Source organism: Haemaphysalis longicornis, unplaced genomic scaffold (genome assembly GCF_048455015.1).
Source record: "Haemaphysalis longicornis isolate Haplotype H1 unplaced genomic scaffold, Haemaphysalis longicornis Haplotype H1 scaffold_3, whole genome shotgun sequence".
In the NCBI taxonomy this organism is placed as follows: Eukaryota; Metazoa; Arthropoda; class Arachnida; order Ixodida; family Ixodidae; genus Haemaphysalis; species Haemaphysalis longicornis.
In genome coordinates, this window is record NW_027526335.1 from 90,661,941 (window position 1) to 90,680,105 (window position 18,165).

Sequence of the window (18,165 nt, forward strand, 5' to 3'; positions counted from 1 at the left end):
GACAACTCCCCGCATCCACAACAGGTGGCACGCTGTTGCCCTTTTTTTTTTTTTTCAGACGGCGGTTGTTTTAAACTTAAGCCATGTTCAACCAGCTGCACGTCCAGCCCAAAATACCTTCCAATTTCGCCCCACTTCGGGACACAATTTTCGAATCGTTGTACGCCTTTTTTTACGTAAAACGGACCCCACTGAACACAAGTGCACACCGAAATCGACCAAATTTACTTGTGCGTATGTACCCTTGTGCCAAAACTTGCGGCCTTTCAGCACAATGTTTTACCATGCTTTTAGCAAGCGTGACTACTTCTGCTCATTTTACTTTATTTCCTGTTTATACCTTCGCAGCTGTGTGTCGCTTCTGTAAGTAACATCTGATTGGCATAAAGAAATCAAGGGACAAAACTTAGGCTCGGTTGATTAAAGACATCCCGCATGTACCCAATACTGACCACTCAGACTGCCTTCACGCAAAAATTTGAATACTTAACTAGCCGTGACCCGGCCACGCTAATTCCTGGGGGCACCCTGTTCTGTAGTGCGCCGATAATTGTACTCCGCTCTGACTTCATTTTTGTGTGCTGCAGACCCGAAAAGTGCCCACGGTATGTGGCGCCTGGGGTGAAGCGGCCATAGAACTACATAATATCGACCAGCTCAAAGGTCTGCGTTACTGTCGCCAGATGGCGTCAGATGTCTTTGTTGAGGCGGAACATTGAGCAGAAACCAATCCAGGATACGTACCAGGTTGGCCTGCAGTTCTTTCACGCTTCAGAGAATAAAACCACGCAGAACAGACCCGTTAACAAAAATGCGGCAAAGAGAATGTGAAGGTTTTCCTGGCAAGCAACGTTTTTTGGTAGCGTAAACAGCCAGGAAATCCGTTTCGCGTTCCCAAACACAGCTAAACAAATTAAAATAATTTAGATCACTGCTCGAACCTCACGCTCATACATTGCCCTTTCTAACAGCTCTCGACTGAACTAAAATTTGTAATTGTTGATTGGCGGGCTTGTTGCCATTTTGAAATTATTCTTGCGCAGCACACACGTAACAGGTTTGGGTGCGTTGCGCATAAATATGTTAAAATGCGCCGTTCAATCCATCGTGTTCTTCTCACTTGCGGGAAGATGCAGATCGGCAAGGCGTGGTGTTGTATTAGGAACAGTAAAGGGCAAAAAACGAGTTGGCCTAGATTCCTGTGCCGTGAACACAGCTACTCAAATCAGAGATAGCAGCTGGTTTATTATCGCAAGGATGACAACATTGTGGTAACCGTAGTAATTGCCCCTTACATTTTTTGGTATATTTGTGATGTCAGCAGTTGTCAACGACAAAGCATGATTTGCGAAGCTTTCCTAAAGGTTTTATATTAAGAAGTTGGCGCAGCTTGCACTAGTGGTGTAGGGCTGGCCAAACAGCAGTGCTGGTGTCCCCGCTGTCTTCGTTGGAGACCCGGTTGTTACGCCTCACATGGATTTCTAAACTGGCCGCAGAAAGTTCTCCGTGGCTGGCAGGCCCGGATCGTTTTGTCCGCAGCCTTTTACATCTCTCCCAAAGTGGACCGCGTTAGCATGCACTAGAGCAGGCGGCAACCGGCTTCCCGAACTCGGCGTCTCAGTTGGTCACCTGAGACCCGAACGCACGTGAATTGGCGAGGAGAACAGAACGCAAGAGATCTCCCGTCACAAACGCTGGGCAAAGTGTTCTCGAAGGTAGAACAGGCCGACACCGGGCGCTGCACACGAGGCGCACACTTTGGGTTTGGTATTTTCTTTAGGATTTTTTTTTTGGTAACGCTCAACGGACGAAATACAAACTTAAAGCGGCCCTAAATAGGCCTCCTGCGCTGCCCAGGGGGCGCTGCGCAAGCGGCGTCCGGGCAGTACTTCCCGGTAGGACAAAGCTGCGGGGGTCCCATAGGATCCCGTGTTGACAGAAGCAAAATGAGCTCAAAGCTCCCGATTGTTTTGCGACATGGTCACCAGTTCATCCCCTGCACGTCCGGTCTCTTCCCGCGATCAACTTGGCATTAGGGAAAAAAGCTTTGCAGCGCTAAATACTACGTTTAAGCGCTGACGAAAGTGCCGGGACGGTGACGGCGCTCTGCCCCTCGCAGGTTTACCGATCGATGGCCGTATCAAGTGAAATTTGAGTGAAACGTCTAGTTTAAACTAATACTCTAGGTGACAAGGACTTTTCAACAACAGCCGATCAAAAAAGAAGAGTGACGCAATGGCGGTGATCGCGCTTTAAAAGCCAGCGAGTCCGGCGGACCGCAGGCTAGCTGCGGTGCGCCGCTCTTTTGCGTACCTGCGCACTATGCTCGCAGTTTCATTAAACAGTGCTTGTTTGCGTCGCCGTTACGGATACATGGTGCAGCGTTTGCTTGCTGTTTTGTTGCCTGTCTCTGGCAAAATGCAGCGAGCGTCAGAAGCGTGAAATCTGTTTTGCGATTCCGAAATTAGTGGCCGTAAAACAAAGTGGTCGGGCGAACTAAGAGGCCGCTCGCTTTCCATGTTTGCTCTCACTTTACTTAGTTACGCTCTTGCATCATATATACCTGTTCGCACTTAATAGGCTAGTATAAGGGTCAGCAAAGTTTTGAAGTGTAGGGCCCTGTAGCATGCAGCCGGAATGCGGAGCGCCCGGTACGCGAGCGAGAGCTCTCCCGCCCGAAGTGGAGAGGAAGCGCCCAACACCCGCAGTCACTGAGCGGAGAGAGGAGGAGGAGAGTAGCGCCCGCCGTTACGGCGAGGGCTACACGAGCGCCCTCACGCGTCGGAATGCGGAGCGCCCGCTACGCGAGAGCTCTCCCGCCCGAAGTGGAGAGGAGGTGCCCAACACCCGCAGTCACTGAGCGGAGAGAGGAGGAGGAGACTAGCGCGCGCCCATCTCCCCCCGTTGCTAGGGAAGACGAGGAGCGCGCGCACCCGCAGCTGTTGCTATGCGGACGACGGCGGCGGACGATTCAGGCTCGCTTAAGAAGTGCATTCGCACTTAAAATCGCCGACAAGCAAGCGGATTATCTTTGCAGCTGGGCTAGCTCCAGAGGCATACTCATTCAGAGCTTCCAAGGCAGGCTGCGCGTCTTTCGCGTTGCATTATGGCGTAACGGTACGCAATTAAGCATCAGGCTGCGAGTGATGGGCGCAGCCCCAGTTGCAGGGTCATTGTGCTGGAAGTGGAACGTGTTGAGTGGGTGTTATGTTGCCCAGTTCTTGGTTTGTTAGTCAAGATCAGTTTCGATTTCTGTTTCCTGCAACAACATGGTTGGTGCAATATCCTTGGCCCCTTATTCTCGCAAACCCAGGAATCGTTATACTGCGCTTCCGCCACGCGGTCGGCTGCAGAATGGGCCGGATAATCCCGCTACACCCCTCAGGGCAACCACTCATAGTACCATTTAGCGCCAAAGGACGTGCCGAGTGGCCGAGCGCCCTCTGCACCATCGGCAGTGCTCAAGTAGGAGGCGTTTCTGCCTCTCCTTCCAGCTAACTTAGCTTCTCTCGGCAATACCTATTGGCTCATTCAAGCCGCGTTGACGAAAGGGTAAGTCAGCCAATAAAAAAAAGAACTCCACCCGCGATTCAAGCACCCGCAGAGTGAAATGTTACGCGCGTAGTGCTTCTACGACTGAGCTACGGTATCCAGCAGGGCCGCTGGAAATAACGAGTACACTAAGCTTATGCTTTTTCCGTCATGTCGTACATTGCTAGCTACTTGTTGTATTGCAGCGCTCAAGTTCAGCCTTTCTTCAATGTATAACGCTTTTGCAGTTCGCTTTCCCCAAGCCCCAAAATATCTGATCACCAGCGACTGCATTCGTTATAGTAACGAAAGCAATCGCAAATACACGACCGCTCGACTTTTCATCGAGCGGCCATGCCTGAGGTCTCGCTCGACATTTCTTCGAGCGGCTGGGTCAATTGTCGGTCGTGCTGCCCACTGTTAGTTCACCTTGCGCAAAACATGCTTCTCGTACCTGGATTTTACGCTCTACTATAACTTTTTCGGTTGATTTTAATTTCTTCTGAACTAAATAACTTCGATGACTCTTCTGTTGCCTTTAATTGACCTTAGATTTTGTACAAGAGTGCCAGTCACCCACGTACAAATTTAATGAAGTGGATTGAAGTTTCGTAACGACAATATATAGATAACATTTGCGATGACTTGATCGACTTTACTGTTTGATACGACCAACAAACTAACAAAAAAATCCGCATTCTTTAGGGCACAAGCGTTGTCGGGGCTGAGGTTTCATTCACCCACGACGGATTTCGTAGGGGCTGTGGCTTGCGAGCCTCGCAGTCGCTCGCAGTCAAACCAAAACAAACAAATACGCATCACGTAATTTTTGTCTCTCAGTAGTTGGGGCAGTGGCCACCGGAGCAGTGTAAAGCGTCGGCGGGTCGCAGCGGAATGCTTGGAAATACTTCAATTCTGCGAGTTTTTACCGACACTGCCTATTCCATCATAATTTTTGCATCGAAAAAAAAAATCTCTTCGGTTAGTTTTATTGCAATTCATTAAAGAAGCGGAAGGTCGCGGGTATTTTCTGCGACAATCTTGGTTTGAACTGACAGTGGTTGCACAGGAGAGGAGTCCTCTAGCTATTTAGTTATTTATTTCTTGGGAAGTGCACACCGAAACCCCGACCCCTAGGCCTTCTTGTGGGGTGCACTACAAAAGTACTAAACGACACAGACAAAATAAACAATAAATATGGGAACTATATACAGTAAAACTCCGCTGTTACGTTCCTCGCTGTTGCGTTTTCCTGGCTGTTACGTTGTTTGCCATCGGTCACGACATAGCTCCCGTAGGATTTAATGCATTGCGAACCCCGCTGTAACGTCGCAACTGTGGGCCCGTCTCCGTATGAGGCGTCGCAACCTGACACTCCGAAGCCGCTTAGGCACCGCCATTTTCCTTTTGATGAGTCTTGGCCAGGCTTTGTTACTGAACTGGCTACAAGCAGTCGCAAGCTAGTTAGAGAGGCCGTCACTAGATGGCCTAGATGGCCATCGGTCAAAAGTGCTATCACCATCATCACTGTGCTGACAACAGAAGTTTCACCTTGGAACGCCGGAAGTGCGTGGTTAGCGCCTCCGCACTGTTGTAATGGTGCCGTGCAGTGTTTTTTAGATTAGGTCAGTTGGCAAAGAGCGTGGCATTCCAGTACCGCCGCGGCGCAGGCTGGCGCTGCCGCCGACCAGGCGCTGGCGCTGCGGTAGCGTTGAGATCGGTCTGGGCGCGTCGTCTGCTGCTCCTTCTTGCTACTCTCGGCGCTTTCTACACCACTCGTACAATCACTTGCGCCAGTTTCTCCAAAGCTTGTAGTGTCTGGGGACTTGCCAGACACTACAAGCTTTGGAGAAGCCGCAGTGGCAATGAACCTCCTTCGCAGATACGTCGCACCTCAATGTGACGCTGAAACCAAAGCGGCCCTCCAGGTTATTGAGAAGCGAGTGGTGCTTACGAGCGGGAGAAAGAAACGGCAAGCTTCTATTCTCGATTTTTTCCAAGCGTTAGGCTCACATTGCATAAATAAATTGTTTTTGCCAAATGGGCACTGCTTTCGTTCATTTTCAGTATCACGACGCCCGTGTTCGCGCCCCGAGATGGTCGGAACGGCGAGCGAGTGGTACGCTGATTTCACAACGCCCGATTTTGTTGTCGACCTTCACGAGTAAAGTGATGGCGAGCGAGTAGAACAGTGATTTTACGACCACTAACTCGGCTTCCCGTCTTAATTGCATGGTCTTGGCAACATTAAATGTGCACATAAAAATGCAAAAAAAAAAAGACCGCTACATTTGGCGGAAAGGCGGAAACAAATTTGGCAACAATGGAGCTCCATATAGGGGGTGATTTAACTACGCCAGTTGACGCCTGCCTATTTTCGTGGCTTTCCTCACCCTTAAGTTTTCCCGGCTGTTACGGGGTTTTTTTCGCGGTCCGGGGAAAAACGCACGCGCCCACGCACACGCACACGCGCACGCGCACGCGCACGAACACAAGCACACACACGCACGCGCACGTACACGCACGCACACACGCACCCACATGCACACACACCAACACACGCACGCACGCAAGCCCGCACACACGCACACGCAACCACGCACACACGCACACACGCACGCACACACGCTCGTGCACGAGCACATGCGCACACACGCACACACACAAACAGACGAACACACGCACACGCAGGCACACGCTCACGCACGCACACGCACCCACACACACGCGCGCGCACACGCGCACGCACACACGCACGCACACGCACACACATGCGCGCGCACGCATAGACACGCACACACGCGCATACACACACGCACGCGCCACACATGCGCACACACAAGCACGCATGGACGCACACAACAGAAAAATTAATCGCGCTTCGTGCGCCGAAATTCTAATTCATTCATTTTATGCATCTGGGGACATCTACGTAAGCACATTTTTCATGCAGGGTGTAGCGGCGAGAAAGGATACAAGAAAACCTTTTTTGCACTCTCGCCAACACAAAGATGACGATGCACTCATACAGTTCTGGACTGCGGATGAAAACTCCCTATTTGGAATAATAAGCGCTTTATATATGGCTACAAAGCACGATTCTTCTGAAAAGTCCCTTTTTGCATGAGAGATAGCAGCCAGAGAACGAAGAGATGAGCGGGCTAGGTAGTTGACATAAGGTGTGAACCGATGTTTAGAATCCATCAAAACACCCAAATCGCGCGTTGTGCTTACTATTTTTATCATCTGAATTTCGAGGTGGTACGGAAGGTTTAACTGATAATTGCTTTGCGTGTATGTAACAGCAGCGGTCTTCAAAAGGATTGAGGTCTGGGTAGGTCGTTTTGCACAGAGGGAAAGCGCGGGTACGCCGCTTTAAAGTTGGGCGGAATCTGCATGCGATACCACTACACGATAAAGTTTCATCATGCCGTCTGCAAACTGAAAGAGAGAGGAATGTTGTATAAAAAACTGTACATCACTCACAAATAAGCTAAAAAGTACAGGGGCAAGAATAGAGCGCTGCGGAATTTCGGAATTTTCCGATAGCATAGGAACAGAGAAGAAAGAAAAAGAAAAAAAGAAAGAAAAAAAAAGAAAAAGAAAGAGAAAGAAAAAGAAAAAAAGAACGATTCGAATAAACAGTTTTTTAAAGTATACAAACCACCGAATAATGCGGAGGAAATGGCGCTGACGCTACGCCCCTTAAGTGCTTAATGAGCGCTGCTTCAGCGAAGGAACTTCAGATAATTCACGTTGTAACGGCACAAGATAGCTGAGGGCTTCTCGTCCCCTGCCCAGTGTCATTCGTCTGGACTTCCACGTAGTTAAAGGCATTGGACACCCCACGTTGAGAAAGCGGTACAGCTGTGGCACTGTCCCCGCAGGTGCATGAAATGATCTGTGTGAGTATACGTTGCCGCATGATGTACAAAACAGCGGAAGATAGACAAAGTTGCTAGAAGAAACGATGAAAGTACGGCGCTGATTTGTGCCGTTTTGTACATAATGCATCTACGCCAACTAGTCTAACCTGAATTCTCGGGCAACGCTGCCTCCTTCACTACGTGTTTGTTCCGCACACGCAGTAAATGTTAGCGGAGATTTCGCTATCCACGTGCAAGAAAGGGGAACGAATGCAGGGTCAATGTTCGCGCAACGCGGTTGAAGTAGCCGTAGTGATGACTAAAATAGTGCGAGATACTAAGTCAGGAGCAGTTTCAAATGGTAGGTAAGCCTACCTGGGCAAATTAACCCAAATAAACTTTGTAGGAACAAAATTTTATATCAGCGCGCATGCATTGTAGCGACATTTACGGAATATCGACAACTTAAATCGACAATGTACTAAATAACAGCTCTTATATGGACCAATTGGAACCAAAAGAATGGGAGAGAAAGCAGCAAATTTGCACCATTCGTTTTAAACTGCGAATCATTCACTGTGGGTTCTAATGAAAAAGAATAGCCGCGACACATTCATAATCGGCGTAGTGATCATACATGTAAGGCTACGCATGCTAAGAGCAATTTACGGTCCATTTCGGGAACCATTCTAATGCCATAATGCCCATGTAATGGCACCCCTCTCCTATTACGTTTATATAATGATATACAGCGGACATCATCATGAATAAAAAAAATCGTACCCACGCCAACGACGAGGGAGCCGTGTTCGTGGACGCGGCGAGTTACCGGAACATCGACGGCGCCTACAGCGTCAGCGTAATCGAGGCCAGAACTGGCGCGACCAGATCGACGGCCAGCGTGAGAGTCAAGACGCCGTGTCAGGCCGAGGAAGCGGCGGTGGCCCTAGCCATCGCGGACCCAAGATGCACGACGGTGCTGTGCGACTCCAGGACGGCAGTGCGCAACTTCGCGAGGAACAGGGTGTGCTGTGCGGCCGCGCGTATTCTGCGCAAGGCTGAAGCCGACGGTGACAATGACAGTGTCGTGATTAAGTGGTTTCCCGCACACGCGGGGGAAGGGGTAGCGAGCCCGCTGGGGCTCGCCAACCACAACGAGACGGCCAACGCCGTGGCGCGAGGACTAGCCGGCCGCGCCGCGGGAAGGGCCGCCGACGACGTGGACTGCCCCGACAAGGATACTATGACCAGCTACGGCGAGGTGCTCTCATGGTACAAACTAGGCAGGAGAACGATGGCACCACCTCACCCAGGGCTGACCCGAGCCGAGGCGGTTGTGTTTAGGCAGCTGCAAACCAATTCAGTGATTACCCCAGTGCTCGCGAAACACCTGTGGCCGGAGGTGTACGTGACTGACGTGTGCAAACTGTGCGGGAGTGAACGGGCCACACTGGCTCACATCCTGAGAGACTGCGTGAACCAATAATATACAAACAGAGGTGACGTTCTCCCACCGCCGTTCGAGGCGGCCAAGAGATCCAATGACTACGAAGAGCAACACAAGGCCGTCCAGCAGATCCTGGCGGCGGTCGAGAGGCAGCGACCGGATGGGCGGAGCGCTGAAGGGGCCAGACCCCGGAAGCCGACGCCCGCAAGACGCTAGCCTCGCCGCCAGGACGACGTTAGGCCACGTCGATCCAAGCCTCCGCCTGAATAGGTTGGGGCAGGGAAACTGCAGGCGCTTCAATAAAGTTGTATTCTCTCTCTCTCTCTCGCTCTTGCAAATCTCTCGGTGAAGAAACGCAATGTGTATTACAAAATGCACTACGACCTTGAAATTCACAACCGTAACATCGGTAGAACGAACGCACCGCGCAACAGGAACATTTTTGGAGAATTTAGGGTCACCTCGCTCCAATGAGCGACTATGTTAGCGTAAAATGTTACACTAAAATATATAATAACTGTTACAATGACAAGCCAAGATGTCATATCCCTAATAACTTGGTCATGTTACAAAGCCTTCTTGTGGATATCAGCAAACAGCACTCAATGTCTTCTTAAGGCAAAGACCTGCTCTGTGAAAATACGGCATTCCTACCATGATGCTACAACCCGCAGTACTGGCACGCAATTTTCATACACGTATTCAAGGGGATTGGCCAGTGACGCTGACATCTCCCGCTGAAGGTCATGTCAAGTTATTAATTCCCATTTGACTGCGACGTCAACATACTAGCCACCATCAAATCAGTGCATTGTCCTCACATCTTGATTTGCCCTTGTGTGTGATGGACTATGTAATTTCTACCTCAGTGGTAGCCTAGGAAACCCATAGACGACCAGGGAAGCTTGACTCGGAGGAAGAATTGAGAGAACACTATAGTGACGCATGACGAGCAAAGAGGCAGACGCTCGCCACACCAAAAATAACGACCACCACGGGATGCTCAAGTTGCACGTCGCAAACGTAAACAGGATGCAGAAATAAATAAAACGCGATACAAAAGCCAAAAATCGCTGACTTCCACAAACTTTTTAAGGCTTTTGCCAATATCATACGTCTCTTGAACTGTTACTTCAATTTTCCGCGTAAAATTTGCCCGACCGTATTTTAACAGGCCGATCTAAAGCGTCCTGTTGACGCGACTGTACCCTTCTTGAATTCGAAGCTGACCAGTAATAAAATTTACATGATTAAAGGTATTGTGGTAGAGCAAATGAATAAAATTATGACGAGATATTCGTATGAAACCCTAGAAATAATGTAGCATGAATTTAGTCTGGCAACGACAGAATAATGACGATTCCACATCAAAACTATAATCATAACCCTGTGTTCCAGTCCAGGCCAGCACCCAGCGCCCACCGTGGCAGTCATCAGTGCGAAAAAAAAAACAGCAAGAAAAAGGAGGCGAAGAGAGGGAGGGAGTCGATGAGCAAAGCATTGACAAAGCGACGCTGCCCAGAGTAAACGCTGAAGAGTCCGCGTGAGGAACTGCACGGGCCTGGACGCTTGTGTGCCGGAGTAAGCTGCAGCTGCAGAGAACGAGCCGCAAGCAAGGTAAGACAACGTGACTTGATATGCGTGAATTTAAGCGCTCGTTCGAGTCGTCCGCCTGCTGATCTCGCCACGCGACACGCGGTCGCCTTTTTTGTGGCATCTCGCCCTAATTGTCTTTTACCCGGCGTTCCATGATAGGCCTCGCGGACCATCGGGCTACAGCTGTTTGAAAGGACGCGATCATGCCTTCACTTTTGTCATCGCACAGCCGCTGCTTCGGCGTGCACTAAGGTTAGCGTCCTTGATACGGCGGTGAAATTTTTGCTGGCTTTAAATGACGCATTTCGCTCTTCGGTGTTTGCCATTTGGGTACCACTTGGGCATTTCTTCCTCGTCGTAGCCTACCCTCGGCGTCCAAAGAGTTGCACCTCGGTGCTTTGGTGTCTATTCAATGTGGTCTTGCTTTGGTGCTTTGTTTTGGGCCGCGGTATTTATTTATCGTTTTCTTTAGCCAACGTCGTCTGCAATGGGAGATGTATTTTTAGGCGTTTTATTAAGAATAGCTCTTCGATGGTGCCAGCGATGATAGCGGGGATTTTTTTACCCTCGGACCACTGCACGATGGAAGCCAATACACCTGATCGCTGGCGCACGGGCTTTCCGCGTTTCGCGTATGAGTTCATTGTCTCATGATTTTGTTTTTTACTCAGAATTTTCGCGATTTGGTCTCCGCTTGGGCTTTTCTTTCGCGTCGGAGCCTACCCTCGGCCTCCATGGAGTTACAGCTGAATGCTTTTGTGTGTCTTAATTGCATGAGGTCTCGCTTTGAATCCTTTTTAAGTGACGTCGGTTTTTTTTTTAAATAAACTTTATGCCAACCTCAGGTGTGGTGGGAATTGTACTTTTACACGTTTTTACGAATTGCCATCCGATGACGCTAGTGATGATAGCTGGAATATTTCCCCCCTCTGGCCGCTGCATGACGGACGCCAAATCAGCTGATCGCTGGTACACGTGCTTCAAAATTTCCCATATGAGTTTGTTGCCTCTTCGGCTTGTTTCGTACGCGTGTAGTGTTGCATTATTATTTCATGGAAGCATTTTTTTCGTCTGGCATAGAATACTATTTTTCTTATTATTCGATCTGGGACTTGATACCTTTGATGGCCAGCCCACGCCTCCACTGGGAGCTGATTTTATGACTTACATTTGAAATGTTAATTTGAAACATTTGCAAATCGAAATATTTTTTGTACATAATTTTCTTACGCTGCATTAACGGGATTCGCATTTGGCAAACGTCACCTTTTTATTTTATGTAGGAATTACAATATTGGCATAATAGCTTCACAGCCCGTGTTTGGTTTTCTTTTCTAATAGACGCGTCGTTTACTAAGCGTTTTGATGTGACTGTTTTTTATTACTATGGTGTCAGATTGGTTCGTATGGCTTTTGGCTCGCGGGATTTTTCAGTGTCCTCTCGGCCTCGCAGTGTCAGTCTTTTCCGTCGCAAGGCCAGTTACCGTTATTTGAAGTTGTGCGAAGAGAAATTGAACGTCTCAAAGTGCTGAAATTATTTTTTAATGTTGTGGGATATATCTCAATGCAATTAATTTTAAGGTGGGCCGGCTGTGTGTTACAGCAAGTCTGTTCAGTATACTTGCGGCGAAGTCGCATTAGCGTTCTTTACTATTTAAACGCATTCAAGGCTTGGGCGAGAGGTACTGTATTAGCTCCAAGCCCGAAACTTGAAACTTCACCGCTAAGTAGATTGCATTACCGCTGTTTACGACAGCGCTAATACAATGTATCGAATAACCAACAAGCCGAACTTTCCGCCCATAATTCGCCTGTAACCCGCGTTACTAGCTCGCAACGTTCTTGCAAGTTACCCGCCGCGGTAGCTCAGTGCATTAGGCGTGGTGCAGCTAAGCCCAACGACGTGCGTTCGATTACCAGACGCATTTCTGATGGAAGTGAAAAGCGAAAACACCCGTGAGTTCGAGATTTCGGCGCGACCCGCCGGGGTGGCTCAGTGACTAAGGCGTTGTGCTGCTGGGCACGAGGACGCGGGTTCGATTGCCGGCCGCGGCGGATGCTTTTTCTAATGGAGGCATAAAACAAAAATGCCCGTGTGGGCGAGATTTCGGCACTCGTTATAGATCCCCGGGAGGTCAAAATTAACCCGGAGCCCTCCACTACGGCGCGCCTCATCGCCTGCATTGCGTCGGCGCGTTAAACCCTTCAATCAATCAATCAATCAATCAATCAATCAATCAATCAATCAATCAATCAATCAATCAATCAATCAATCAATCAATCAATCAATCAATCAATCAATCAATCAATCAATCAATCAATCAATCAATCAATCAATCAATCATCCAACCAATAAATAAATAAATAAATAAATAAATAAATAAATAAATAAATAAATAAATAAATAAATCGCGATTTAGGCGCGTTGAAGATCTCCAGGCGGTAAAAATTAATCCGGACCCGTCCACTATGGCGCGCCTCATCGCCCGTGTAGCGCAGGCGCATTAAATCTCATAATCAATCAGTGAAGTTACCCGGCACGGCAAATGACGGGTGGTGCAACCAGACCACTTGTAAGGTGCCAAGCTGCTGCTTCTATGCCATCCCTTTCCCTTTTTTCTTGCACTTCGCCTGCTGCTCCGACGCGCCGGTCGGTGGTGTACACGTGATCGTCGGCTGGCTGTGCATGTGTTCGTGGCGTGGCCTTGAAGCCTTCACGGCTCTTCTCCCGCAGTCCAATGGGGAGGCGTCCTCGGTCTCGCCCACCTATCTCTTTATCACCCCCTTCTCCTCTCTAATCTTTATATTCTCCTCGTCCCCCTCCCCACCACACTGGGTTGTATGCAGGGGAGCCCCCAGTTGGGCTCAATAATATCCCCAGTGCACTTCCTTTCCTTTTCACCCGAACCCCTTTCTCTCTCTCTCTCTCTCTCTCTCTCTCTCTCTCTCTCTCTCTCTCTCTCTCAACTCTAGCGGCGCGTTAGCAGCTGTGTCGCGTTCGTTCACTTGTTGGCTTGTGGTTTTTGTAGCGCAAGCTACACTACGCGACTCGGGCAGTCTTCGCGGGGTGACCAGTTTTGCCCTTGAGCGCCAGAGTTAAAACCACACCCCATTCCGAAAGCGCCCGGCACGGAGCAGCGGCCCGATAACGGGAAGAGATAGGCGGCAGGGGAGAGATAGGCGATGAGGGATAAGAGACGTGCGCGGGACCCGTGCGCGGAACGTGCAGGAGGAAGGTGAGGAGGCCGCCGCCGCAGCGATAAGCGCGCGCCACAGATGAAGGCCATGAGCGGCGCAGAACCGTGTGCAATAGAGGAGGACAAACATCCAGCTTTGGTCCTTCTTACAGCGGCGATGCTTAAACAACGCCGTGAGTTGAAAAAGAGAGAAAAAAAAGGAAAGAGGCTCACACTAGTGCGTAAGACTTGAAGGTAGCGAAGCTGTACGCAACAGCAGCGTTTTTACGCTTTATCGCTTCACGGCGTTCTTTTGGCCTCGCCGCTGTACGAGGGACCACGGCTGGATGTTCGTTTTCCTCTATCGCACACGGTTCTGCGCCGCCCGTGGCCTTCCTTCGTGGCGCGCTTATCGCTGCGGCCTCCTCGCCTTCCTCCACCACGACCCACACACGGGTCTCGCGCACTGCTCCTTTCACTCTTTGCCTATCTCTCCCCTGCGGCTTATCTCTCCCTGTTATCGGGCCGCTGCTCCGAGCCGGGCGCTTACGGAAGGGGGTGTTGTTTGACCTCTAGCGCTCAAGGGCAAAACTGGTCCCGCCGCAAAGACTGCCCGAGGTAGCCTACTGTAACTTGCAATACAAAAACGCTACTTTTGCGTACAGCTTCGCTACCTTTAAGTCTTACGCATTAGTATGAGCTTTCGTTATTTTTGTTTTCCTTTTGCGGCTTCATTGTATTCTCTCTTCGCACCACCCCCTTTCTGGTTTCTCCTCTTTTCTGCACACTTACGACACGAAAAGCCGCTCCCCGGCCGTCTATACCCTAACCGCTTCGCTGTAAAAAGGGATCGACAAGCCCCGACGTCGAGTTTGTTTGATCATAGGAGAATTAAAAGACGCAGAGCGCTGTTGTCAAATGGCTTGTATAGCGGTTGTTGAACTATTAAAAGATAATATAAATTTTCTAGGAGCGTTACATTGAAAATGTTGAAAGCATGAAACACTCGTTCTGGTGATCCCTTCAAAAAGGGTAACCATGCTTATCATAACGAATAACGAATTGGGGTGGGACATTGTGTGATCTCAGTAACGCACCACTTTTTCTATTTTATTTCGCTAAAATTTCGCAACAATATCAACGTCGAAGTTTTGACTCAAGTTCGTGGGCCTGTGTTAGGCTGTCTGTCTGTCCAAGTGACAGGCTATCCTTGAAAATCAGTGGGGAATTTTACACGATAAATTTTCTAAGCCAGTAAATGTTTACAAGATGCAAATTGACAATTATATCTACATCATTTCCAACTGTGTGTTTAGCTACACAGATAAGCCAGCTAACGTGTCAGCCCAAGGTCTGAACGTTGGGAGATTTAGATCTTCGACAAAGGCAACCAATGAGGCCCTCTTGCGTCTATCTGATAAGGAACGCTGCAACGACTGCCACCCGCGAGTAAACGCAAAACGTCAGAAATAAAAGAATAAAACAGGCTGCAGGCCCTTGCTTGATTATTTTCATGAGATTAAGAAATGCTGGAAGCATTGTAGAAATTCTATGGGCATAATACATAACGACCAGGATTTTTACAGAAACAAGTGCAAAAGACACAGTACGGGAAATATTTACAAAAGAAGTGGGTCGCGGAATAACTTTTGCGGTTGGAATGTCGGCTACTCTTCAAAAGTAGCGTGAAAAAATGACGCCCGCGGGAACAAGATATAGGCAGCCATCCCAGATCTCTTGGCTTCCAATATTATTTCTTTGTACGTCACGCCGTAAAAACCACTCGTGGTACCCTCCGTGCGCCAAACCTCAGAACATAAAATCACTGACAATCTGGGCTGTAATGCTTTCAGCCTTATTATACAGAAAAAAAGTAGAGAAAGAAAAAAGGAGAGGGGGGTTAGGAGGGATGTGCAAAGACCATTATTAGATTTGGGTACATGACGTCCAGCCGTAACGTCGCCCAGCCACTCGACTGCCATGTGCGACAAGACCGACCCAGGCCGTGAAGCCGCTGATTTCTCCAGCAACGCAACCTCAGAGGGTGACGAGCACATGGACTCGTTTCCCGCTACTGTGGACACCCTAGGCTCAGCGCTCTCATCTTCGGGGAGGTAACCGGACGTCGTATCTAATCTGCTCTTTTCATTTTTTTTCTTTGACACGCGCCCACAAATTTCGCGGGGTTGATTGTCATGTAGCTTGTTGATTTAGTTCTTACCCATTTACGTCGACTGCCAAATCCAATAACATGCTTTATACGGCAAGAAAATATATTTTCGTTCCTAAAATTGAGATACATTTAGTGCGACTCAGGACACCTAAGGTACGTATTCAGGGTAACGGTAGGGTAGCTCCGTGTCGCTACCGTATAATAATAAATGAAACATTTTTTTGGGGCGGAAGGATTCCTTGTATGCTTGTCCAAATATTCTGGCCATATGCGTCTGCGTGTTCGCAGACGCATATGTCCTGCCCCCCCCCCCCCCCCCCCCCCTTGAGCTTCGTTTAATTACTCCAGCACTGGGTCGTTGCACAGCTCAGAATATTTCAAAATGCAAACAGAAAATAGAGTTACAGCAGAGTTGAGAACCAGTCCCAGTACTTTACCAGGTAGCCGACCGTCGCAACTGTATGTATGTACCTATGTACGTAAGTACATACGAACGTGCGTGCCGGTGTACGTTTGTCCGTACGTATGTATGTATGTATGTATGTATGTATGTATGTATGTATGTATGTATGTATGTATGTATGTATGTATGTATGTATGTATGTATGTATGTATGTATGTATGTATGTATGTATGTATGTATGTATGTATGTATGTATGTGTGTATGTATTTGCGCTGCTGAGCACAAAGTCGCGGGTTCGATTCCCGGCCGCGGCGGCCGCTTTTCTGATGGAGGCGAAAAGCAAGAACTCCCGTGTGTACGAGATTTCGGCGCACGTTAAAGATCCCCAGGCGGTCTAAATTAATCCGGAGCCCTCCACTACGGCGCGCCTCATCGCCTGCGTTGCGTCGGCGCGTTAAACCCTACAATCAATCAAATCAATCAATGTATGTATGTATGTATGTATGTATGTATGTATGTATGTATGTATGTATGTACGTACGTAGGTACGTATGCATGTATGTATGTACGTAAGTAGGCACGTATGTAGGTATGTACGTATGTACGTATGTATGTGTGCATGTATGTGTGCATGTATGTATGTATGTATGTATGTATGTATGTATGTATGTATGTATGTATGTATGTATGTATGTATGTATGTATGTACGTATGTACGTATGGACGTATGTATGTATGTACGTATGTACGTATATATGTATGTATGTATGTATGTATGTATGTATGTATGTATGTATGTATGTATGTATGTATGTATGTATGCATGCATGCATGTATGTATGTATGTATGTATACATACGTACGTATGCGTATGTGTATGTACGTACGTACGTATGTGCGTATGTATGTATGTGTGTATGTGTGCATGTGCGCATGCGTGTATGTGTGTGTGTCTGCATGAATGTAGGTTACCTATATAGGTATTTATGTATGTGTGTAGTATGCATGTAGAGAGAGACTAATAAAGAGGAAAATGCAGAGAGGTTTGCCGACAAAAGTCAAACGACATGCTACTCTGCAAAGAAAGGAGGTATGTACGTATGTACGTATGTATGTATGCATGCATGTACAGCCATGAGCTAAAGTTTACGGACCACAAAATTGGCATATTCATGCTATTTTTCTTCCGGTAACGGCCCACAAACTGACGAATGCATTTGACATGCCGCATAAATATTAAATAGCAAAAATACCGCACATAATACCCCGTACGGCTGTACGACAGAGAAATAAACTAAAATTGCTGCTTTCATGGCCCATACATTTTTGCTCTTGACGGCACGTATGTGCGTCTGTGAGTGTACCTGTCTGTGTTCTCACCTTTTCCAGAGACTTTGTCTGGTAGAACAACATAATTTAATTTATTCGCAGTCCTCTAATTTTGGGTCGATTTTCTTTAACTTGCTAAGCAGAGGTTGGACTTAGGTTAGCAGGCTCATGAATTAGAAAATACGGTCACGTTTAGATGTCGGTGACATAAGGATACTACACGTGATCGCTGATGCGTTGCAGGAGTTCGACTGAGCGGCTTACTTCTTAACCAGTAACCTGAATAGCGTTTTTCTGTAAGTAGTCAGACGCTGTCTCTAGCTAGCCGATATTCACTATTGAACACCCCCCGTCGTTCAGGATTGCTATTTTGCATTTTTTATTTCAGCTTTCCCAAACCCCATAGAGAAATTACGAGACAGGGCGGGTAATGAGTGGTAATAGCGGAGATTGTGGTTGGCAAAGAACCAAGTGAAAGAAAAAATACATTTGTCTTGCACCTGTTATAAAATTTGTCATTCAGTACTTAAAGGCACTAGCAGACCTCTCCTATTCCTTCACTGGATGCTTCCAATCGGGAATGTTTACGCCACCGGTTTCCTATAAGAGCGCTTTATTATTCTGCAAAAGTTTTCTCCGCTAC